We start from the raw sequence: 25,227 nt of genomic DNA on the forward strand, positions 1-25,227 counted from the left end.
CAGAGACAAACTCTCTATATCCATAAAAAATAAAACAGTATTTCTTGTAACACAGCTCCTCCTAGGCAGAAGTAGAGCAACGGTATGGTTTGGGACAGATAAGTTATAATTTCCAGAAACTTCCAGTATTGTAAAGAAAAAAAGGAGTTCTGTAAAGGTGAAACAAAAAAATTAATAAAACCACCCCAACTTATTACTGTTGCTGCTATGGAAACGGAACAAAGAACAATAACTACTTGCCAATTTCTTCTGTTTCCTACAGTGAATAAGCCTAAAACACTGACATTTCAAGGACAAGAATTGCTGTCAATAACTAAATATTTTGCTATTCTGGGATTTCCCAGCACATTACCTTGGAGGTGTTTCGTTCCTAACCCTTTGTGAAATTCTTTTTTTTTTTTTTTTCTGAAGTACAAGACCTTACAAGTACATGATGCATGTTGTTATGGAAAAGCAAATGATTTTTACATGGAGAAATCAATTAAAGAGTCAATCTAGTCCTGAAATTAGGAATGTATTAACTACATATTATTTCTATTTATAAAGGACAATGCTTTTATAAAAAGAAGAAACACATTAAATTTGCAGGTGTGTCTAGCCCTGCAGAGCATCTGGGAGCCTATGAGGAATGAAACCTCCTCGTTTAGATGTTTGTTGCCACTCAATTATAATATGCACAGTGCAGCTGTATCTGTATAAGAGGCTTCTGCTGAGACTCCCTTCTTCTGACTCACAGGTGGTTTTTCTCTGCATGGGAGAAGCAGCCAAAGCATTTCTGCCCAATAATAATGTAAGGTTTACAATACATTTTTCATAGTCTGCAGTTTGGACTTCATCTGGAAATGAAGATGCAGTTATTTTAGGGCACAGAATAAGACTTTCAGCATGCTTTCACCATGTTTTCCACTTCAAAAACAGTAACTGAATCCTAAACTTACTGAAATGAAATGGCAGCATTCATTGCTTGTCTTGGCAAAAATTTTTACTTGTTGAAATTTAGAACAGACAAAATTAAACACAGGAAAGTTTTTATCTGTGGGGGGAAAGGTATCTAGACTCTTCTGGCAAGTAAAAGGTGAGAGAATTCACTTCTGTTCTCCTTTGCCTAGATTTACAGTGGGTGTTCTTGTTGAAAAATATCTCTTCAGTGAGAGATGGACATTCTTTTATTCAAGTTCCTCAAAATATTCTCCATCTTCAACTTTCTCAGTCTGTGTTTAAGGCATATGGTATTCTTCCAAGTCACTCTTTCTGCTAGATGTTAATTTGAGTATCCTCTTATGTGCACAAAAAGAAATATAACTGAAATATCTTTCAACTGTAATTTATCCTCCAACATCTGTGACAGGAATATTCTTGATGTGGATTGGAGAGAAAGAAAAAAAATGATGAGACAGAATGGGTGAATGGGTGCTGAAGGTCTTTCAAACCTGAATGACCAGATGGGATCCACCCCAGGTGATGAGAGAGCTGGCAGATGAGCTTGCAAAGCCGCTCTCCATCATTTATCAGCAGTCCTGGCTCACTGGTGAGGTTCCAGAGGACTGGAAGCTGCCCAATGTGACTGCCATTCATAAAATGGGTGGGAAGGAGGATCCTGGTAATTGTAGACCAGTCTCCCTGACCTCTGTACCAGGTAAGGTGATGGAACAGTTTATATTGAGTGTAATCATGCAGCACTTACAGGACTGCCAGGGTATCAGACCCAGCCAGCATGGAGGGATAGGTTGTGTTTGACCAACCTCATCTCCTTTTATGATCAAGTGACCAGCCTGGTGGAGGCAGGAAAGGCTGTGGATGTTGTCTACATGCACTTCAGCAAGGCCTTTGACACTGTCTCCCACAGCACACTCCTGGAAAAGCTGCAGCCCACGGCTTGGACAGGGCACTCTTTGCTGGGTTCAGAATTGGCTGCATGGCTGGCCCAGAGAGTGGTGGTGAGCACTGCTGCATCCAGCTGGGGCCAGTCACCAGTGGTGTCCCTCAGGGGTCTGTGCTGTGACTAGTTCTGTTTAATATCTTTACTGATTACATGGATGAGGGAATTGAGTCTTTCATTAGTAAATTTGCGCATGTCACTAAGCTAGGATCACGTGTCCATCTGTTGGAAGGTAGGAGGGCTCTGCAAGGAAACCTGGAATGGTTGGATGAATGGACAGAGTCCAATAGGATCAAGTTTAACAATGTTCCAAGTGCTGAGTCCTGCATTTTGGCCACAATAACGTCCTGCAGTTTGGGAAGGACATCAAGACGCTTGAGCACATCCAGAGGAAGCAACGAGGCTGGTGAAGGGCTTGGAACACAAACCCTGTAAGGAACAACTGAGGGATCGGGGGGTGTTTAGCCTGGAGAAAAGGAGAGTATCACACTCTACAACTTCCTGAAAGGTGGTTGGGGTCAGGTAGGGGTCGGTCTCTTTCTCCAGGCAGCAATTCACAGAACAAGAGGAACTTAATTTTAATCTGCACCAAGGGTTAAATATTTGATTGGATATTAGGAAAAAGTTTTTTACAGAAAGGTTGATAAAGTTCTGGAATTGTCTGCCCAGGGAGGTGGTGGAGTCACCACCCCTGGATGTGTTTAAAAAAAGACTGGATGTGGCATTTAGTGCCATGGTTTAATTGAGGTGTAAGGGCATGGGCTGGACTTAATGATCTTGAAAGTTTCTTCCAACCTAGTGATTTTGTGTTTGATTCTGTGTGTGACCCCTTAATTAGGAACTCTAAAAAATTTTACACAATTGTCCAATATCATTTCTTAAGGATCTTTTCAAGCACAATGAATGTTTAAAAAATACTCATAGAAATCACAGATGATAGGGAAGGCCACTTACTGTCAGCAACATTGTCTAGAAGAGTCAGTGATTTTCCTATAGTATCATTTCTAAATGGTTTTGCAAGTGCACTTCAGTTATAATGAGTGTGATAATCTGGAGGAGGAGATGGTATCATTCAGAATACTAGCAGCTATAAATACCAAAACCCTCAAACACCTAAATTCCCAAGCATTTCCAACTCAATTAGGTTCTTTTCTACAGAAGAGTTTCATAAATTCATTTCAGCCATTTACAGGAGCCACTGGAATTTCTAATATGTCCTCCAATGCAAAACCTTCCTGAATATAATATTAACGCAATACATCATCACCAGTTGTTACTCTGTGCTTTTACTGCATATTCTTTTTTAAGATGGACAACTATAAATCATTTTCCTGTTGAGAGTGCATAATTCTGGAAATCCCTTGCTGTTACAGCATATAGCATCAGAAGCTTCTGCCTTGACTTAGAAGGAGTTTCCAGTTGTATTTTTCTTCATAGTTTTCCCAGTATAGCAGTGAATACAAACGACATTTCTGCCTGGGGCTTTTCAGTGTGCAATCCACTTATGACACAAACCTGCCTCTCATTTGTCACTTTCTGTCCACAGACATTACTCAGTGCTTCAAATGTGGAAATTTAAATTATCTATAGTACCTTAGAACTGTAACACTGTAGAACCACTACAGAAGGTGGGGAAAAGAATGTATTTAAATTACAGAATTATTATCTTATTATTTAATATAACTACAAAGTATCTGTCTATCAGATATAAAGCTATATTCTAAGCACATTTGCTTGTATAGCTTGTCTTTGTCTTGTATTTCTTAGTAAAGAGCTACTTTCAAAATTTCTGATAATTTATTTACAACTTAAATAGAGAGTAAGGAAATATTTGCAACTCAGATCAGCTGAGTTTTGCCATACCCTGAGTGGAGGGGAATAGATAAACTCTGCAATCCTAAATATAGGCCCATTAAATTTGTCTACAATTATATCAAGACTAATCAGAATTTTGTTTACTATAAAACTTGTCCATCGCATGGCAGCAGCTCACTTCAACACTTAGCAATGTAACAGGTGGATTTTTGGCTGTATGAAGCTGAAGGGCACAATGCTTGTTATTTATAGAGAAGCTGAGATTACACACTGCATTTTTAGATGTTTGCAGAATAAAGACATCAGGAATGTTCATCTGCAAGAAGTGATTTCCCTTACACCAGACTTCCTTTAAAAACATGTCACAGCTTGAAGTGAAGTCACAGCTTGCACTGGTAAAGTTGTGTTATTCAAGGAATCATTAGTACCAGAATTTGTGGTCTGTAAAATGGCTTCACGACTATGTCAGCATATTACACAAGCTGGTGTCAGCAATTTTGAATACATTTGAAATTTGATGCATATTTTACATACACACACAGACATAGGATTTGTACTCTATAATATCCTAGAATGGTCATTCCTTCTCCCCAAACCAAAAATAATATGAAATTAAGCAGGAGTGGCACTTTCAGTTAGAAGTGTTCAACAGTTTAAATGCCACTCCCATTTGCTGGATGACCCCTCCTTCTCTCTGGAGGAGATATAGTGGAACCATGGAGGAAACATTTTAACAGAGTCCTAAAAGCGTTAATAAAAACTTACCAAATAATTTTCTAATGAAAACCAGGGAGTTTTGCATAAATGTTTCTATTTCTATTCTTCTACAGAGAATGCGCAATACAGGTATTTCTAGGGTTTTTTCCAGACAAAAAACATAGTTGGCATTGTTGCTTCTGCACTGGTAAGCTGAGCAGGAATAGACCTGAGCTCTGTCATTCTGCCATGTGATTATTCCAGCTCTTAAACCAGTAGGATCCATGGCACAGGTCTTGTTCCAGCTCACTAATGCTTCCTCAGACAGTGCCTGGATGTGCTGCAAGGTCAGCACCTGCCAAGACCATGACCAATAGAAAGTCTGGGTTTAAACCCTCTGTTTTGTGGAAATAAGGAAGATCAGCTGTAAGGACACAGACTGTATCATGATCACAAATGTGCCTGCTCTATTTCATTCGCACAGATGTTGAAAATGAGAAGAGAGGGAAAACCTACTCCTGGAAATGTTTTTGTAGAAGAATAACATTCACTAGGGGAAAATTATACTTCTGTGAGAAGACTTGCAAATATTTCATTAACAACAATCAGGTTTTGTACAAGATTAAACTAAATATCACTAGATCAGCTTCTGCTTTCATGCCACATTCCCTCACTGCAGCCTGAAAGAAATGACGAATATTTGAGCTACTTGCTGGTGAGACCAGAAAGACACTTGGTCTTCTGTTTGTGCTTGAAGCCAAAAAAGAATGGCAATATGGGTATGTGTACTGCTAGACAATTGATTTGTCACATCAAATAACTAAGAAAAAAAGGGAATCAAGAACAAAAGAACATTGTTGTGTTTTAAGTAATTATCTATTTATTGCTTGTGTTTTGTTTTGCTTGCTCGGTTGGTTTTCATTGGTTCTTCCTAGATACTAATCTTTCAGCTCTACTTCTTTTATTTTTTGCCTCCTACCTGTTGATTTTGCCTTTATGTTTTGGAGGAAAGTTGTGAAATTGTTGATTTCTTATTGGCAAGCATGAAAGCTTGGTATTTTATCATCAGTATTCACTGCACCATTCAGATAAGAATTCACTCTGAATACAACCCTGTGTGAGGAGATTTACTGCAAATTACTGATCTCTGTGCAAGGTTACAAATGCCAATAAAATACTGGAGGCTCAGAGATAGTGCTCAGCCAACACATAAGGGTCAACTAGATAAGTAAAAGGCAGATTGCTTTCCATCACACTGATAATTTCAATTTCATTTGGCATTTTGTCTCTGCTTAATTATACACTTTATCTAAGTCAAGTAGAATCTGAGAAACTTTTCATTAAGATTTTTGCATTTAAATAAAAAATAATTAAAATCATTTCTATGCAAAAGAGTGGAAAATTTTGAGTTTGTATTGAACAGATCATGCTAATGCAAGCAGCCACATGAAAAGATGTCTCTAAATTGTCTTTTCTTTCTCTCAAAGTGCAAGCAGTCACAGTGTCAGCACATTTCACTTGCAGATTTCTCACTCACATCTGAGAGTTTTTCAACAGTATTCACATCCAGAAAGAATCAAAGTGGTGAATAACCATCCATTTCCTGTTTCTAAGCTGCTAGAGCTTGCAGTTGTATTAGATTTGCTTCCACTGACTCCCCCTTTTCCTAAGTACATCAGACCCTGCATATGTCAAACATGAACACAAATAACTGTGTGGACAGTAAATATATTTGGATACTACAGCACTTAAATAACAGATATTTGCAGTTTTGTTAATGAGATAACTTCCCTGGGCTGCTGTGGAGATGGTACAATGGGGAAGAGAAGCCAGCTGGGCTAACACGGGTACACAACCTCTTTGTCCTGCTAGGAGCCTTGGTAGTGAGCACAGACTCCTGCTGGGAGGCTTTCATGGGCTCTTCCCTGCTCCATGAGCCACCCAGATGGAGAGATGATCCCCAATCCTCGAGCATGGCTGGGGGACTTTCCTCCCTAGAGCTGTTTTTCAGACACTTTTGGTTATCCCAATACCCCATCACACTTGAGTGTCCTTATCTTTAGTATTGGTTAAAGAAAACCTCAGTGAAGATCAGATGGCTTCAGTTTTGATTTGTTGTTGTTTTCTGATTTGCTTCACTATTGCTGGTGCTCATGATATGTTTGTTCTGGACAATATGAGTGGGACTTCTTGAAGATTTACAAGTTGTTTTGCCAGTTTGGCTACTTTCTTGGTTATAGCAAAACAGTCCTGCTGCCTGAGACAGGGGGATGATCATGTTTTCAATCTTTTTCAAATATCAGATCTCTGATTTATGAAGAATCCGACTGGGATTCAACACATAAATAGATTTTTATCCTGTTCTGGAAGGAGATCCAGAAATTCAGTCTGGATATATTAACCTGTATTCTTTTAGTCTGCACTTGACCTTCAAATTCTAATGCCTTAAGTAGAGAAATTTGTAACCAAGGAAACATGAATTATTTCCCTTACTGTTCAGTAAATTTGACACAAACTGGAGAAAATATCCATCCATTAGCACTCTAAAGCTAGAATGTTGTCCTACTTCCTTTCCTGTAATTTCCTTCTGTCTTTGATAAATGACTTATAGCTTCAATGTCAGATATCATGGATATACAGACCATAGCAGAAGAAATAAAAAGAAAAAAGCAATTATGCTCCTTGACAAATATGAAGAAAGATTTATGATTTCTCTTTCCTCTGTAGATAAAATGTTTCTTGCAGAACTATAGTACATTTCCCAGCAGTTCCCTTTGAGAAGGGTTGTGCTGGGAGGGGGTGGCGGTTCTATCAAAGATCCCAGATTGTTATGATTATCTCTGGTTTTAATTAACAGTTTTGACACCTTTCAGACAGACCTAATCCTGAGAAAGTGCCGGTAAGAATACTGATAATGTTATGATTAATGCATATAATCAGGACTAGAGAGACCAAAGTTAATACTGTACGTTGGCTACAGAATTCTCTGCTCTGTTTGAAACAATGTTCAGGATTTCCTAAGCTTACTTAGACCCTAGCCAGGCTAAGTATTGGAGAAAATAGGAACATGGTTTGTCACTGAACAAGAAAAGGTGATTAGAAATAATCAGTTAATGCCAAACAAACTCTTTGGCTTCTACTGCAAAAGTAAAAATTACATCCCGCGTGACTTTTAAAGATAATACTGAATTTTCTATTCTTTGAGTTATATTTTCGTCTTTCTCTCTCTCTGCAGCCATTTGAAGTGTACCAAATAAACAAATGCGCACAAATCAGGAGAGTTTCCCATGTTGCTATGTATACAGATTTGCTGCAGGCAGGACTCATCCAACTAAAAACTTGCAAGAAAACCTTCTTGTGAAATTTCTGAAATTTCTTAACAATTTAAGCTGAAAATCAAGGTGTGAAATTGTGAAGGTGAAAACAGCAACAAAATTGTTCAGAGCCTTTTACTGTAAGTACACAATTTATTATTTTTTGTCATAGTACTGAAACAATTGGTGACTGGGGAAAGAGAAGGATACTTGACGTGGTATGCATGCAAAATAAGATTAGTTCAAAGCTTTCTGGTGTAACTGTATCTCATTGGGAAAATTATATGATTTATGGACTGTTAATTAAATCTCCCTTCTCTGTGTCATTACAAATATCTTTATGCAGACAACCAAGCCATAATTATCTGATGACTGTACATGACATACTGATGAAAAAGTAGACTCAAACAACTCAAAACTTGGCAAATATGACAATAAAACACAACCACAAGCAGAATACTTGTCAACTGGAAAAAGCTTCCCAGGAAAATAGGGGAGTCACCATCTCTGGAAGTGTTCAAGAGGTGTCTGGATCTGACATTTGCAGATATGTTTTAGGGGTGATTTTGTTGGTGCTGCGTTGACAGTGGGACTACATTATCTTGAATATCTCTTCCAGCCTCGATGAGTCTGTGATGAGCACTGTGACCAGTCGGTCCAGGCTCTCGTGAGCCCTCACCTGGAGTGCTATGTCCTGCTCTGGAGTTCTCAGCATAACAAGGTCCTGGATCTGTTGGAGCAAGTCCAGATGAGGTCACAAAGATACTCAGAAGGCTTGAGCACATCTCCTACGAAGACAGGCTGAGAGAATTGGGATTGTTCAGACTGGAGAATAAAAGGCTTCTGGAAGACTTTATGGGGTACCTTTCAGTACCTACAGGGGATTCCAATGAGCTGGAGAGAGACTTTTTAGAAGGACGTGTGGCACTAGGATAAGGGGAAATGGCTTCAAACTGACAGAGACCAGATTTACATCAGATACAAGAAAGAAATCCTTAATTATGGGGTCGATCAGACATTGGCACAGGCTGCCCAGAGAAGTTTTGAATTCCCCATTCCTGTCAGTGTTCAAGGCCAGTTGGATGGGGCTTTGAACAACCTGGCCTAGTGGAAGGTGTCCCTGCCCACGGCAGGCGATGGAACTTGATGGTCTTCACTGTGCCTTTAAAGCAAATCTATTCTACAGTTTTATGGTTCTACATTCAAAGTGTTTTATTAAGGTAGAACCACCTATGGTAGTTGCTATAATAACTTTAATTCCTTTATTCTATCAGGCTGATAAAGTTACCAAAGGTAGGTGTTTTTATTTGAGAATAAAAAAACAACTCCTTTTTAAAACAAAAAAATATAATTATTGTTACTATATTATGATTGATCTAACGACAATTATATGGGAATTAGCTTTGCCCAGAAAACAAAAGCTCTATCTGTGGCAGTCAAGTCTATACATTATAACACATGCAATGTCTTTCATACAATGAGTTGTGCAAGGATGCGTTTCTCATCACTACATCCATAAAATGAAAATACTTTCATTAAATAGCTTTGAGCTCTAGCAGCTCCAGATAAAAATTCAGTACTCTTAGAACAAAGTTGGGTTTTTTCTCTTTATAGTCTCATTATCTGGTCCATAACTTCTAGTATGCATAGCACTATCGGACTCCATTACAAGAAGCATTGACATGGAGCAGTAGAATATTTTAATAATTAACATGCAGAAGAATATGATGTTAGATTTTTGTGCCTCTCTAAATGCTCACTAAATCTTGATCTTCTTATTTGCTTGAGTAAATAAATTGTAATTGTTATGAGAGTTCAGACAGCTAAGATGACTTCTTTTTGGTGTAGTATTCTGTATCTGCATAGCAGCTCTCCTTTAAAAGGTGACTGCATGTGACACGTAAGCATTGCTTGTATTTCTGTCTTTCCTTTACCCTTCAGCCACATCATCTTGACCTCTATTTCTTGCTGTCTACTATGTTACATCCTATTAGCATTATGGAAGGCCTAATACTGATGGAATTACTATTGTAGTATTTATCAACAGAGAGTAATACTGAAATGGGAATAATATCAACAGAGAACAAAGTGAAATAGGGAAAATTACTGAATATCAGAAAAGGAGACAGGTGAAAGCATTCTATAATTCTGATATTAATGACATATTTTTCTGGAGAAAACAAAATTGAAATTATTTTTCTTCACAATATTGACTGGTTCCAGTGCTATCACAACTTATTTTGTAATAAAATACAAGTAAGCATCTTGAAGTAATCAGATAATTAATTCTGGGAAAAGTACATGGAGTAGGAAGGAGAGGTTTTGTCTAAAGTACAAAACTTTTACCACATCTACACCACATTGCCGTCCATCACGCCAACTTCACTTGATTGTCTATGCATTTAATTTATTTTTCCTGACTTCTATCTCTTGCTGTCTTGTTTTGGACACCTACCAAAACCACTCTAACTCTGGCCTCCTCACGTGGGCAGGGGAGAGAAAATGTGACAAAAGCCTTATGGCTGAGGTAAGAGCAAGGAGAAATCACTCCCTAGCGACTGTCATGGGCAGTACAGACTGAGTCTGGCTAATTACTTACATTTATTTAAACAATCAAAAGCACAGCAGAACAGTAAGAAACAAAACAAGTTTTAAGACACCTTTCCCATACCCTCTCTCCCTCTCTGGCTCAACTTAATTCACAGTTCTTTATTCCTCCCCTCCAAGCAGCTGAGGGAGGTGTGGAAAAGGGGTTATGGTCAGTTCATCACACATTGTTTCTCCTGCTGCTTCCCCCTCAGGGAGACGAATCCTTCCTCTGCTGCAGCATGGGGTCCCTCCCAAAGTAGACAGGCTTCCAAGAACTTCTGCAACATGAGGCTTTCCCATAGGCTGCAGCTCCTTGTGAGCAGGTCCCTAGAGTGGATCCCTCCCAAGGCATGCAGTCCCTCAGGAACAGGATGTTTCAGCATGGGTCTCCCATGGGGTCACAAGTGCTGCCAGCAAACCTCCTCCAACGTGGGCTCCTCTCTCCACAGGGCCACGTGTCAGGAGCCTGTTCCAGGGTGGGCTTCCCACACAGCCACATCCTCCTTCAGGCACCCACCTGCTCTGGTGTGGGTGTCCACCAAGGGCTGCAAGTGGAACTCTGCTCCCCCATGGATCTCCTTGGGCTACAGAAGCACAGCTGCCTCACCAGGGGCTGCAGGAAAATCTCTGCCCGAAGCACCCATCCTTCTGCACCAACCTTGAGATCTTCAAGCTCATTGCTCTCACCCCCTCTACTCTTCTGAAGCTGTGCCTGTCCAAGCGTCCACTCGGAATGTCCCAGCTACTTCTGACACAGCTACCAGCAGGGGCCATCCTCCTGATCCTCAGAAACCCAGGAAAGTGGCTAAGGCTTTCGCCTTCCATGGACGAGATGCTTTGCAGTGCTGGTAGGAGAGAATACAGAGGACTCCACCTGGGGACAAAGTCCAAATTTATTTCACTCCCCAAAGAAAAACCCAAACCAGCAACACCAACCAACTAAAGACACAGGCCTGGGCTGTGCAAAGGGTTATAAAGGAGGGAGGAAACAGGGGAGGGGGTTTGCCCACCTGCCAATGGGATGCAGGATGGCATGGGAATGGGGAAGATTGACATCTAAGAGTACCAATGGGAGTATCTATGGGGAGCGACCCTGGCCCCTGAACCAATCACTCAACGCTCAAGGTAGAAGTCTCTGGAAAAAGGGGATGGGTTGTTGAGTGACGGACACGGCACTGGGGAGGGATCAAGGGAATGATACATCAGTTTCTAGGGAGACAGGGGGAGGAGGTAGGGAGATTGACATTAAAAGAGAGGAGAAAGCAACGGGGGCAGAACCATTTTAACAGGGGGGGAAGTGGAACAATCCAAAGTACAACTTACTACAACTAAAACATACAAAACCACAATACAACACTCTTCTATGTCCACAATTACTTCTGCCCAATAAGATTATTTTTCTCTTCTTAAAGATGTTATCACAGAGCTGTTACCACCACTGCTGATTGGCCTGGCCTTGGCCAGCAGTGGGTCCATCTTGGAGCTGGCTGACCTTGGCTCTGTTGGATGTGAGGAAGCTTCTGGCATCTTCTCAGAGAAGCCCTCCCTATTGGACCCTCTGCTATGAGAACACTGTCACGCAAGCCCAAAACATTTGCTCTCTATCCAAAACAGAGAGACAACAGACGATTCAGCTGTCTGAGCATAAGCATTCCTGTCCATTTGAGTTAGCCTAGAGATGCCTCCAGCTGCTGCTACAGAACAGTGCGTGATGTGCCAAGATGTGTGTTGCAATTATCAACACCATGCAGGTGTTTGGGCTGAGTGAGACATCCCAAATCATGTGTTTAGGGGTCTGAGTTGAGACCACACATATGCACATTTTCAGAATAATTCATCGTCTTTGTTTGAACCACGTGGCTCACACTGATGAAGCACATCAGGAGAAACCTACTCTTTCTGTCCATTTACCAGAGGGAGTTCCAGGATTTCATTCAGTTGGCTTCTGTGGCTATGTTTGCCACTAAATATATTTTAATCATAACAGACAAAACATAGAAAAACTTAGTCAAACAGTAATATTTCATAATATCAAATTCAAAAATTGAACACAATTAGAAGCACCACCACCACCCAGTCTCCCCAAAAGTGTCAGTAGACATTTATGTTATCCTTCCATTGTGAAACTTAATCTTCTACTAGGAAAAAGCCATTGGAGATTAATTAGGAGCAATGACCTGTGGGAAAGTGTTTAAAAAGAGGACTGGAATACTTTTTATGCTGCTGTTGATATTGCTATTGTCAGATATATCAATAGAGAAGATAATGGATTTTTGGGGAAGAAACCTCTATTGGGTGTTTTTGCAAATATGTTAATAAACCACACAAAATGGTATCTTCCATAGAATCTGAAGCTGGCACTGAAATCCCAGCAAATAAGTATTTCAAAAGTTAAAAATTTAAACAGTTAGGTGTGTTCAGTTTAGGCCTTTTTTTTTTTTTTAATTTGCAGTAATATCTTGGCCACTAGTGTACAATGTCCTTCTAATCTTTCCTGACTGATGTGTTCAGGTTTGTACAAACATACCTTAATGGTCTTTGGAGCATGGATTAGAAAGCAGGTGTCTGACTTCTCAGGGGTCTGTCCCAACCCCACCCTGCAGAGTTGGTCAGGTGCCCCATCACAGACTATAGCTGCTTCCAAAGAAGCTCCAGAGTCAGGCAAGGATCCAGTACAGTCACTGAAGGTGAATCCTAAAATTATTCTTTTAGATTGTATGAAAAAAGGCAAAAGATTTTTGAGAAATCATCATTATGCTGAATCCAAAACAATTACTCACACAGCTAATAATCCATTGCTTATTAGTACAACATGTTTTTTTCAAGCATCTGGATGTGGGTGTTAAATCCCAAACAGCTGTTAGTGATTCCCTGCTGTATTCCTGTATTTTCATTATTGTAATCCATGTATCTCTTGAATATTAGAAGCATTTTAACACATAGAGTTACCAAGCAACTGCTCAAGATAGCTTTATTATATGCACATTTCTTGCATGCTTCATGAGGCTGCTCTGTGAACAGAATTATCAAAGCACAGGAACAGAAGACTAAGCTGGAGAAAGAGACCAGCTAAAGGAGACAGCAATTTTAGAGGAGTAATTCTATGAAACTCACTCTATTTAATAAACATCAAAGACTGAAAGAGCATAGAGGCTGTTAACCTTCTGCAGTTCCAGGCTTCACATTCTGACATGTGAGTCTGGCTGCAAGCTTCATGGCACAAACAGGAGTTTCAAGACTTAGGTCTTTCTATCTTGGCTCTAGAATTATACTGTGTAGAGGGTATTCTCAAACATTCAACCTTAAGTACAAACCTAATGACCCCAACATAAATGAGCAGCTCAATATGACAGTTTGTATGTGGTAGTAGTGCTCCTACAAAGCAGTGTCAGTATTCCCCATTTTATTTAGTCTAGTTTGTGCATCCTTTAGTTGCACCTCATCATATTTTTCGGCCTTTTCTCCAATATCAAGGGGGTCCAGACCTTACATATTTTATAAAAGCCAGATTTCCTGTAATCACATGAGTTCTCAAAGCTGCAGTGCTTGGAAGCAAGCAACTACTTATTTATTTTCTATATTGGTCAGCACACTTTGATTACGGTAAGATTCTAAGAAATTGTCATGCCGTGGTGTTTTTAGTGAACTGCAATTTATATACACATTAATGCTTAAACTGTAAAAAATATACGGTTTAATTAGAGATTTGAGGAGAAGATGGTAATAATGTTCCTTTCTGGAAAATTAGGTGTTTCTGAGAATGATGATACCAAACAAGACTAGACCATTAACAAAAAGTGAATATATGAGACATGAAATGTTGCATTAACAAAAAGTGAATATATGAGACATGAAATGTTGTTAATTGAAAGGATTTTTAGTTTAAGGCTAAGTACTTTATTAGAAAATATTATTTTTTCAGTCTGAAAAAGACAATCTGTTTTTCTTTCCTTCTATACTTCTAACTCCAAGTGCGCTATAGCATTGTAGAATGAATTTTCTGTATTTTTTTGCTATCAGTAACGCCCACAAGAGGATCTGCAGGAGTTAGCACATCTCCTGCAGAGCTTGTGTTCAGGCAAAATTAAGAAATCTTTCTGGATAGCAGGTGACATGGAATAGAGCTATTTGTCTTTTCCCTGTAACCTTGAGAACTCCAGCTTCCAGAAACACATCTTACTGCTATGCTAACAGGTCTGTTACTGACAGGCAGTCATCTTAGGCTTTACTGCTTGCTTTGGAAGCAAAATAAATGCATTTACTTGCTACTATGCTTGGACTCATATTGCAGTTCAAGCAGAGCAAGCACCAGTGTCTGATCTACAAGCTGGGTAAACTGTTCTTTATAAATGAGAGTTTTCATGTAGAAATGCAGTATGCTTTCACATAGCTAATCAAATGGGATGAAAACATGCTGAAAAGCTGTAACACCCATCTTTCCTATTAAGAGGATGCTCACCTTAGTGTTATGAAAAGCTCTACAGGATGACTTGAAAAAAATAGTTGCACGTTATAGTTGCTAATGTGATAGTTTTTCCAAAGTATACTTTTGGGTCAAATTGATTTCAGATTACCTGGAATATAAATCCACCTCAAAAGCTGTGGCAATCCTTTCTTGAGCAAGTCTCATAGCAGCACTGACGTAGTCGTTGCCATAAATTGCCACCAGGGGAAGGGAGCACTGAAGAAAGGATGGGACGACTTTCTGTCCCACACCTAAAGCCATGGTGGGGCCATAGCAACAGCTGAGCAGGAGACTACAGCATGTTTCACATGACATAAAGAGCAGGGACACACACTGAGACCCTTTAATTTTTTAAGTGGTTTTTCACAACGTGTGAGCCCTAGTTTTATGCTGAAGAAGAAGGAGGTTTGCTTATGGGATGCCTTATTTGGTCCATTGGCCACACAATTTCAGACATTAATATCTGCTTCTCTTCCATTAAGCAGCTCTAAAGTTAAACCTGCAGTTGTGTGTCATAAAGCATTAATCCCTCAACACTATCTGAATGACTCACCTTTGTTAAGAAATAGGTCCACTGATTTTTGAAAATGGGCTAGCAAAAGTCAACACTAGAATGGCACAAAGTATTATAATGGCCGTGCTGTTTCAGGCATCTTCTCCAGAAATGCACTCACCAGCCTTTCCCCACTCACCTGAAGAAGCAGGCAGGATAATAAAGATCATTTAAGCATCCCTTCTTCCCACTGCTCCATTTTAGCTGTAGAAGGAACATGGCATTGTCAATAGAATATGCTCCTACTAAACTGCTTTTGGTGTGTAATATCTGGAAAAAGAAACCAGCTTTGTATTTCCTTTTGGATAATACATTAACACCCTGTCACCTATAAACACTCAAACTCAACCTCCTGTCAGATTCCATTTGTATTTCTATTTAATATTTTCTTCCCCTCCTTTCAGCACACTCTTTGATACTCTTTGCCTTTTTGCTGGTTTCTTGGGACCATGTCTGCACATGAAATTAATTTAGCAACTCCTTTTGAATATTCCTGTTTTTAAATCTTACTTTTAGGTTGATTTAATTTCTGCAGTAATTTAAATAGGTGATAAAATACACTAATGAAGATTTTTAAATGTGTTGGTATTCAGGAAAAAATACTGCAGATTACAATCATTCTCTGCCTTAATCCAAAATAACATTTTATTTCTGGTCTTAAAATAAAGTCTATTGCAATTGAGACTCTCCCTAGTGAAGTGAGACCATGATTGATGTTGAGAATATAATTAAATGAATAATATAATATAATGTAATTTGTAATTGTAACATAGTTCTACCATAGCAGTATTTTTAAATTCTACTTTAATCATATTTGATATAGTTCCTATATATGCTATGAATGATTCTGGGAATAGAAAGCTTCTTATTTGATAGACTTCTACTTTCTGCATGACCATTGCAATACAGAAGTGTCCAAAGATCTTCTACAGTGAATACTTTTAATTTGATTAATATGGTCTGTTTAACTGATTTTGTTTCATCTATTTGTTGTACCTCTCATCACTTTGAGCCACTAACAGGGGGGGTCCCACATAATTCCATTGGCTATGGATGGAATCTGGAGGATTTAAATAAGGAAAATTTGTCTCTCAATTTCTGACTTCTTTTATCATGCAGGCTGCCTCATCTGGACATCTTCTCAGCTCTGGTGGATCGACCTCATTATAGGGATAATCCACAACTGCCTCCTCTTCATTCTTGTCCTCCTCTTCCTCCTCCTTCTCCATGGAGTCTTCATATGTCTGCACGGCAGAAAGAGAAATGTCCCAGGAGGGACGCTCAGCACTGGGACCCTTTTCATACTCTCAGCACTGTTATTTTCCCTGCCTGTTTCTGGAAATTTCCAATATGTCTCCAAATCCTAGGGCACTCTTGGGGAACAGTCTGCCTGCTGGGAGGTAATATCATTAAAGCTACCCATTTCCCAAATGCAAGCATCCCTAACTCTAACTCATGCGAGGCAGCAGGCAGGTTGCACCATACCTGCAGAAAAACTGCAAAAATAGGGGTTTTGGGCCCTAAGGTCATCAGATGTGGACATGTGGCTTAGTGCTGTGCTGTACAGTCACATGCAGTCTGTCACAGAGGCAGATAGATCAGGACTGGGCGTTGTTTTAAATAATGAGTTTAATTTACTCATTATTCTTACTCCTTTGCCATCACCCCCCCAAAACAAAGAAAAATTTATTATTATCCATTTCTACCAGTGAAATTCTTCTTAGAATTGGTCTTAAAGACACAGAAAATTACCTCAGTGCAATTATATAAACTGTTGATGCCAGTCCTGGAAATCTTATAATTTCTTTTTGTTTAAAAAATACATATGTGCTTGTATACATATATTGCAACTGAGAAAATCTACTGCTTAGCAAATAAAAGCATATTGTCAATGGAAAATTTGTCACAATCCCAATTTTCTACAGGCTCTTACAATGGCACATTTTTCCAGCAGCTTTTTTATGTCACCAGTGCACTTGCTGTGAGTAGACAGATTCTAGGGGTTTACACAGGTTAAATTACCTTATGACATTGTATGATTGCTTTGGAACACAGCAATATATCTACTGCATCCAGTGCTTGGGTCCTAGGCACTAGCAACATTATTTAAAGCAAGGAGCTGTCATGAAGATTCTGCACTCACTCTTTGCCCCAATTCAGTTCAAGAGGAGAGCACAGCTGCTTCATGCTTCCAAAGATTTTAGCAAAATTTTTTGTTCCACAATTTTTATTCTGCTTCTGTTATTTACATAGTTAGGATACAATCCAAAATAAAGATTTCTTACATTTAAAATGTTGTGAGATCTGAGCTCCCATTGAAGGGAGAGGGTTCTGGAGCTGTAGTTTTATTATCAGTAATTTTGGACATCTCCCCCAGTCTGGGCCTGGAATTATAACAGTTATTTTCTGCATTGATCAAGGAGGAAAAAAAAATAAAAAGAGGAACAAATGTCAACACGGTGATGTGTTTAAAAGGTCAGAATTAAACAGGAAGTTAGATCTGCCATGGGACAGGATTTTAGCAGTGCACTAAAAAGGGAATGACCATCCCTGAGGAAGTGTCCTGGCAGTTCTGCACCAGGGCAACAGCCAGGAGTTTGCACTGGGTTTGCCAGCAAGGGCACAGCTCCCTCCACAGCACCATCAGGGACAGTGAAAAGCCAGTCTGTGTCCTCTGCATGGACTCCACAACTCTGCCCAGCTGCCAGTGGCTCTGCACTGTCCCTTAGGCATGGAGAAGTCTCAGGTTTTCCAGCCTCTGGAAAATCTGCTAGGCGGTTTCCAAGCCATCATCAGATCCCATTGACAACAGACCTCAAGGCTCTTCTTTCTTGTATGGAAGCAAAACAAATATCTGATATATTCCTTGTTTTACTTTATAATGTCTAATATGACTGGAAACATGTCACTTGTAAATATGGACAATATTTGACTTAATTTTTATTTTAATCAATATCTCAAAGAATATTCCCAAGGATTTTTGTTAATACTGACTTTAAGAAATTAACAGATGTGATTCTTCTGCCAAATGTTAATTAAGGTAGTATAGTTAACAATCTAGGACTAAATCTCTAAAGATTGTGCAGAAATTCTCCTTAAAAATCTGGTGCTTTTCCACAGCAGTTAACAATCCTTTCCAGTCATGTTATGATGAAGCCTATGGGAATGTATTGGCATTTCAAAGCAGTCTGGACCCCAGAGGATGCCATTAAGGAGCATGGAGAGGACCTGTCAACAATTAGTCAGTGCTCCCTCTCACCCATCCACCACCTAAAACTAATTATGAACAAATGTCAGTGAAATTATATAATATTTGCTGCAGGATGATAAATCACAAAAGAAACAAACAAACAAACAAACAAACAAACAAACCAAAACAAAAATAAATTTTAAAAAAAACAACCCCCCCCAAAAAAAAAACAACAACAACAACAAAAAAAACAAACCAAACAAAAAAAAAAAGGAACCACAAGAAACAACAACAAACAAAAAAAAACCATAAAACCCACCAAGGTAGTTGTTTGTCACAGGGAAATATAAACAAGTTTTCCCTGCTTCTTCTTCTTCTTCTTCTTCTTCTTCTTCTTCTTCTTCTTCTTCTTCTTTTTCTTCTCCTTCTCCTCCTTTTCTCTTAATATATTTCATTTTGTTTGTTCTGAGCACCATCTGCTGGATGTTGCCAGCTTGCACTAATATCCCTCCCTGGAGTGAGAAAAGGTTATTCACATACAGAAGCTGAGTGAGGCAGACCCTGCTGCCACATACAGACTCCACCTTTTACATAAATATCCTCCCAATCCTCATAAAACATAGGCAACTGACATATGCTTTATAATTTTAAACACACAACAGGCACTCAGTTAGTCATGGATTGCACCAGTGTTGGAAGTGCTAAAATAAATTAGTGGTCAGTGGCAGAGCTGAGTGTTCCTGTATCAGGCACTAATCTGCTCTTACCTCCAGACAGGCAGAGTCTGCCTGGACAAAGACAAGCTCTAATCCTAATTATCAGACTCATGTTTACTTGGTGCTAAAAGGTGTAAAAAGAGAGGTTTAACCTTCTGTTTTGTTTTAGGCTTACCACCCTGCCTTGTGACCACAATCTGTGTTTGCCCCTTAGGAAATCCCAGCTGAATTTTTCCAAAATGTCTGGTTTCACTGACTCTAGTACCTTCCCATTAGAGACTACTAGACTTGTATAAGGAAAACACAATCTGATCTCATCTTGTAATCCTCAAGACACCTATTTTAGAAACCTTTCAAATTATGTGTATGTAAGCTGTGATATTAAAGTGTCCACACTGGTCTTTATTAGCTGCTGCTTAATTTTTTTTTTTACATTAATTTTGCAAATGTTAGGGGTTTTGGCAGGTGTTCATGCAAATCCTGGGGGAAATATAGCAATCTTGTACATTGTTATCTGCGCTGAGTCACTAAAATACAATTATTATCTGTGTGGACCTGTTACAGTTAGGAAGAGAACAAAACACTATTGAGCAGAGAAGTATCCTTGACAGACCTATACCTTGAAGTCGGAATGAGATAAAGAAGGAACCCTCTCTTCCAGAATTGTCTATTTTTTGCCACAAACCCTCTGATTTCTCCCTGAAAACTGGGGCAAATGTAGATGTTGCTAAGGGCAAAAGCAAAACTAACTAAAGTGCAGAGGGAAGGAGCAAAACAGAACATGTCTTGAATCATATTTGAGAGGGATTCTATCCATGCGCCCTAAAATGCAAGCCATTTACTGCATAAAGAGCACATGCCAACAGAAACCACTTTAGGACAATTTCCACTTGTTAGTTTTCCTTTGGTAGAACAGGATGTATAGGCCAAATCAAATACACCGTCTACAGTGTTTACAATAAATTCCTGCTACTTTGGATTTTATTGTGACTATATGAAGAATATGGGAGTCTAGATAATAGTATGTGTCTGCAAAGGGTACATCAAGAACCATCACTGTGAATGTTAAAACACCCTCATAAGTTCCTTAGAGACTTTCTTTTCTGAAATGAAAAACATTAAGAAAATGTTGCTTGCTTTGTTTTTCATTCCTTAGTCCCATTGTGATTGCTCTAGCATTCCAAAAGATAATATTCAGGGGTTTATAAGCAAAGAAATAGATTGCTGGGGGTCAAAATAAAAAAGTGAGAAATCATTTTATGCCATCATCAAAAGATGAAATCAAGAGCACTATTGTTAATAATTTACTCCAGATGGCACAGCACTATTGCCACTGTGATCCAATTGAAGTAGAAACAAAAATATTTAAGATTTATGGAAAGATTGAGAAAGGTGATGTTCTTATTGCCTAAAAATGTTTTTGCAATGTCTGATAACATTAAACCACATTTACTGAGGTAAAATCAAGGAGTTGTACCATAATATAGGTTGAAATGGATCTTTGGGAGTAATGTATCCAACTCCCCACTCAAAGGAGAGCCTGCTGCCAAGCTGAATCCAGCTTTGAAACCATAAGGTGGTCAGGGCTTTGTCAAGCCAAACTTTGTGTCTAAGGATCAAATCCCACAGTCCCTCTGAATAACCCATTCCAGCAATTTATCACCCTCATTATCGTAATTAGCTTTGTCTTACTTCTTAATTGGGATTTTAGCTGTCTGCAGCTTGTGCCCATTTCCCCCATCACTGGAGGCTGTGCATCTCTAAGAGGAACCTGGCTCCATCCTCACCGTAAACACTCACTAAACTGTTGGAGAAAAAGCAGTTTGTTTGCTCTTCTGTGGGCTGGACAAGCCCATCTCTCTCCAACTGTCTCCATGTCTCATGTGCCAGTCCTCCAGTCATCTTGATGGCCCTCTGCCACACTCAGCTCAATAATCAGTGTCTTCTTTGTGCTGAGAAGCACAAAATTGGACGTAGTACTTTCAAGGCAGTGTTGGGACTGCTACACTGAATAGCCAGCAGCAATCACATCCCTCTTCCTGTGCCTGTGGTCTTACTAGTACAGTCCTTGATGTTCTTAGGCTTCACTGCAATACGTACAAACCAGTTGCATATAAATCAAACACTGCTGTGTATTGTGTTGCTCTAATATAATTTTAATGTTGTTGTGTTGGACTGTAATTGAATTTCCAGACAAAATGTGTCATTAACTGCAGTTGTTATTTAATTAATAAATGTAACATGTAGGCCATGTTATCGATTTTAAAGATAATATCTTAACAAAGTTCTGCAAGCTGGAGAATCCCTCCTACAAGCTATACAACAAAATACCATGTGGAAGACACAGAAAATGCAACTGCAGTAGAAGCACACACCCCTTTGCACTGCTGCAGTCAGTTTTATCCAACACTAATGGAGTTTGTAGAACTCCTACAGAGCAGATAATTATTACATTATGCAAAGGGGAGGAACTGAAGCATAAATAAGCAACTGAACTAATTTTGAAGTCCGCAGTTATGGCCTAAATGACCTCTTACTGAGTGGGAGTTTGAGGAATGATTTAATTAGAGGAGAACTGGGTCAAGGCTAAATGCTTTTGAAAATCTCAAGCTACCTTTTCTAACTCAAGGTCAAGCAGAGAACAGAAGTCAAAGGAAGGCTCCACTCCTAATCCTTTAATTTATTTATGCATATCATACTCATAAACAGTGAATCAGATTCCTCCTACCCAGGTTCTAACATTCCCATTGGGAGCAACACAGAGTAAAAAAAGGGGGAAATTGGTTAGTTCTACAGTTCTGGGGAATAAAAATTCTGGGGAATAAAAAGCTAGAGAGTGGATGGATGTCATAGTATATAGGGATTTTTAAAACCATTTTGTAATTCAGGTATCTAGAGCTTATGTACAATACAATGGTATCCAGAACACTTGTTGCACATTGCAAATAAATTATACCCCATGAACACCATTTTTATCAGGGCAACCTGTCAAGCTACCTTCTTGACCACATATTTTCACAGCATGATAAGACAGTTTGTTTGTCTTCAAAACCTGAAATATCTATTAGAAGCTGTAAGGACTTTTTATTTAATGATATGAATTTTTTTAAGTGAAATAAATTATCTCAAAAATGTTCCTGTATGAACAGGGACAATTTATTTTATTGTTTTCTTAGACAACACTTCAAGAATAATCTTAAAGACCATAAAATTAGGAGTGTTTATTGTATCACAACAAAAATTAACACTATTGAAAATGTCCTCTTTATAAAGTAATAGAACAGAAAAATCAGGAAATAACCATACAAGTGATGAGTGCCACAAGATGGCACTGCTTCATGTCGGCTCGATTTTAAGTGTCCTAAAACTACTAATAGATTAACAGAGATGATAAAATAAAACCAGCAAAAGATACATGTATAGGCTTATAAATATAAAATTATGTTAATAAATGAAAAAAATAATAAAAGTTTGCTAAATAGCAAGTTCCATAGAAATAGGCTAGAACTCATTCAGCAATGACATATTTGCCTCAATGTTATCCAGAGGTGGAGAGGGCCTGGAAGTAAAGAACTGATCAAGATTGTCTAGTATTAAAGCTTTCATTGTAAGACTTAAGATTGAGGAAATATTTGTCCTCACAGCATTCCTCAACCTTTTTCTTTCCTTTGGAAGGCAAAATTCATCTACACTGGTTTCTCTGGTCAGAAAAAATATTTTGCAGAAGAAAGGAATTCTGTTGTATGGGCACTTAGGTATTAGTGTGTATTAACATTATCGACAGGCCTAAGAAGAATTGTACCCAAGCTTCCCAGAAGAACAGCATGACTCAGAGCACTGTGTTTCCATCACAGAGAACAGGAATTTGTTTCAAGTTGGGAGAAAGGTGGATCAAAAGAACTTCTTGGGCACACCCAATACATTCAATTTGGTATTGTTGGTTGAACCTCAAGACAGCTGATGCTTATTCAGACCTAAAAAATTGTGCCTCTTCTATTTGTGGGTTGCTCCATAAAGCTCAGGTAGCTTTATTACCCACATTCCTTCATGAATGTCAAGATCAATTTTACCTGGAAAGTCTTGTCCTAGACCTTCTTTGCATTTCTCAGGGAACGTTCTGTTCCCAAAGGCCTAGGGAAGAAGGCATTCATTCCCACTGACTTCACTGGGAAAATGTAGGCCATTAAATCTTTGCCTGGTTGGCAGCCTTAAGTCCTGTGTACAAGTCCTGCTGGGGAGCATGTCACCCAATTAATGTACAGTCATAAATGTCTTTATGTCAGTGCAGGGGAGGGCAACTTTCTCTCTTGTGGGAAAATGTCAATTTACAATATTTCTCAGGCATGTCTTAGAAAAACATGCCTGGAACATTTGACTGAGTTTTGAGTTGCAATTCATCACAAGTAGAGCTGTGTCTTCAAATAAAACCAAAGATAAAAGGAAAATCTATGCTGAATTTAAAGTAATATCTGAAATTCTTTCCTTTTTGGATTATTTAAATATTACCCATATTTTTTTCTACCGCTGTATTTGGAACATGCAGGAAAAGAGAATATTTAGCTATGAAATGCATGTCTGTGTGAAATATTACCTCAAGTATGAAACATTGAATTTGATAAGCATTGCTAGAAGCCTTTCTAAAAAGTATTAATTTGCTATTCTAAAACATTTCCCAGCCCTTTCTTAATACTGCAATCATTTAGGTTGGAAAAGACCTTAAGATTGAGTTCAGCCATCAACGCAGAACGGCCAAGTCCAGCACGACACCATGTCCCTGTGCTTAGGGACACATCTACAAGCCTGCAGGGATGGTGACTCACTTCCCTGTCCCAACATTTGACAACCCTTCTAGTGAACAGATTTTCTCTAATATCCAATCTAAACCTACCCTGGTGCAACCTGAGGCCATTTCCTGCCATCCTGTTGCTTGCTATTTGGGAAAAGAGATCGACACCCACACCACCACCCACCCACCGTGGTGAAGTGCACTGGCACAGTCTGTCTGGAAAAGCTATGACTTCGTTGATCAAAGCCCACTCCCCTCTACTACTGGAAAAAGGATTTTCAGGCATTATTTTAGCAGCCTTCATGGAGAAGGAAAGCAGAAAAAAAAAAAAAAAAGCGGGGAGTAGCATCAGGGGTTTGGAATACTTTAATCCATTAAAGACAGGAAGAGAATTATAAGTGAGAATCTTGGCAAAGGTTTCTCAGTTCAGATCTTTCTGTGTTTGCTGGGAAGGGAGGGGAGACAGGAGGGGGGAAAACAGACATAGTGTTTGGAAGATTGGCTCAGGACCCTGAAATATGTGTTTGTAGAGAGTTCCTATTCTGCAGATAGTCCAGCCTTGTCATGTCTCTAAGCAACAAGATCTATAAAATGCACTTGCAGTAACAGAGAGTAAATTGCCTCAAATGTGCATAAATTTTAAGCCAGATCTGAATCTTTATTTAATAATTGCTTTCTTGTCACAGTAAATGGGGGAATAAATATTGTCATGGCTTTAAGATCTTCATAAAGCTTATTATTTTTCAATATTCATATAATCTAGAAAGTATTTATATTCAGAGTTCTAAGTAATGCTCAAAATTCTGGGCAATGCTCTTTACCTGAAAAATTCACCTCTTGATATTTTGCAGAGGATAGTGCTGGCAGAATGTAGAAATCTCTGGATGATGGAATGTTAATTTGTGTTATACCTTTATGTAAAATACATATTTTTCCAGTGTATGTGACCTAAATGACATGAAACATTTACATAAATAGTAATAAATGCATACTCTAAATCTAGAAATAAACTGAGCTGAATTATGAAAAAAACCATTTCCTAATTCCATTAGAAGTACACTTCTAAATTGCCACATGCAAATATGAAGTATGTTGCATCTATTCCATGTATATTTATATATTTACATAATTATATTTATTTTTTAATTTAAAATGTCACAAATTAGATTTAAATCTTTCTGGTAATTCACAACATTCATTAAAAACTGTACAAGAAACAGAATA

The 25,227-nt window shown here is 38.7% G+C and overlaps 3 long non-coding RNA genes across 5 annotated transcripts in view; 1 reads left to right on the plus strand and 2 right to left on the minus strand.

Moving 5' to 3' along the window:
- Positions 1-9,974, plus strand: part of LOC135296002 (uncharacterized) — a 30,005-nt gene extending 20,031 nt beyond the window's left edge. For all 3 annotated transcript variants that reach the window (XR_010358047.1, XR_010358048.1, XR_010358046.1), the window contains exons 3-4: positions 7,626-7,844; positions 8,324-9,974. This is a non-coding gene — a long non-coding RNA (uncharacterized LOC135296002). The remainder of the gene's footprint in view (positions 1-7,625; positions 7,845-8,323) is intronic.
- A 312-nt stretch (positions 9,975-10,286) lies between these two features.
- LOC135296004 (uncharacterized) lies at positions 10,287-11,596 on the minus strand. Its single transcript, XR_010358050.1, has 2 exons — positions 11,304-11,596; positions 10,287-11,167 (listed from the first exon to the last, which is right to left on the minus strand). It is a non-coding gene; the product is annotated as an uncharacterized LOC135296004 (long non-coding RNA).
- A 1,284-nt stretch (positions 11,597-12,880) lies between these two features.
- Positions 12,881-19,085, minus strand: LOC135296005 (uncharacterized). Its single transcript, XR_010358051.1, has 4 exons — positions 18,821-19,085; positions 16,308-16,555; positions 15,451-15,515; positions 12,881-12,998 (listed from the first exon to the last, which is right to left on the minus strand). It is a non-coding gene; the product is annotated as an uncharacterized LOC135296005 (long non-coding RNA).
- Between the last annotated feature and the right edge of the window lie 6,142 nt (positions 19,086-25,227).

This window comes from Passer domesticus, chromosome 3 (genome assembly GCF_036417665.1).
Source record: "Passer domesticus isolate bPasDom1 chromosome 3, bPasDom1.hap1, whole genome shotgun sequence".
Taxonomy (NCBI): Eukaryota; Metazoa; Chordata; class Aves; order Passeriformes; family Passeridae; genus Passer; species Passer domesticus.